At 46.6% G+C, this 859-nt stretch overlaps 1 protein-coding gene across 1 annotated transcript in view; it reads right to left on the reverse strand.

The window, feature by feature from the left end:
- The window catches only part of LOC119585958, a gene marked incomplete in the record, with an annotated part of 71494 nt that overhangs the window by 3691 nt on the left and 66944 nt on the right, over positions 1-859 (reverse strand).

An 859-nucleotide genomic window follows, 5' to 3' on the forward strand; every position in this document is an offset into this window, starting at 1 on the left:
CGTGGGTTAGATGGGATCGGAAGGGGGTTGGAGTGATAAGGAGGAAGGGGAATGGTGTTAATGGAGAGTATATAGAGAAGGTGCGTGTTAGAAGTGTTTGGAGTGAATTGAGAGGAGCAGGGAAGCTGGGTGTAAGGGAATTTAGGGAGTAGGAGAAGATATGACAAGGGGCGTGCGTTAGAAAGGGGCTGGAGAGATAAGGGGGGCGGGGTGTTAGAAACGGTTAGCAGTGGGGTTGGTGGGATAAGGGGGAAAGGGCGTGGGTTAAGGAATGGAAGGAGATAGGGGAGAGGTGTTAAATGAGTTAAGCAGGAGATAAAAGAAACTGTTAGAAAGGTTTAGGAATGGCGTGAGGGAGAGAAAGGGAGAGATGTTAAACGAAGGAATGAGAGAAGAAGATGAAATAGCGAAGGGGGCAGTAAGGGAAGGGTTGAGGAGTGAAAGGAGAAAGAGGGTGAAGAGGATAGGGATGAGTATAATAAGGAATGATATTAATTGAAGGATGGAGGAGAGCGAGAGATAAGGAGTGACATGAAAGGTAAGGGGAGAGGGAAGGCAAAGATAGGAGAGGTCATAATTAGAAGATAGAAGTAATAAGAGGGATAGTGAACCAACGAGGAAAGTGAGGATATGGAATAGGGAAAGTGACGGGAGAAGGGGGGGGGGGTTGTCAAGGAGCTTTGAATGAAGCAGAAGATTTGGGGAAAGGTGGAGGAGGGAGGGGAGGGGGTGTAAGAAACGTGATAAAGCTACAGACTAGTGTAAATTAAGGAAAAAAAAGAAAAACATATAGAGAATACTTGAAGGTAACTCATCACCCTTAACAACCCGCCTTCCCCTTCCCCAACGCAAACCCATT

The sequence above is a fragment of the Penaeus monodon genome, chromosome 20 (assembly GCF_015228065.2).
Source record: "Penaeus monodon isolate SGIC_2016 chromosome 20, NSTDA_Pmon_1, whole genome shotgun sequence".
NCBI classification, from domain to species: domain Eukaryota; kingdom Metazoa; phylum Arthropoda; class Malacostraca; order Decapoda; family Penaeidae; genus Penaeus; species Penaeus monodon.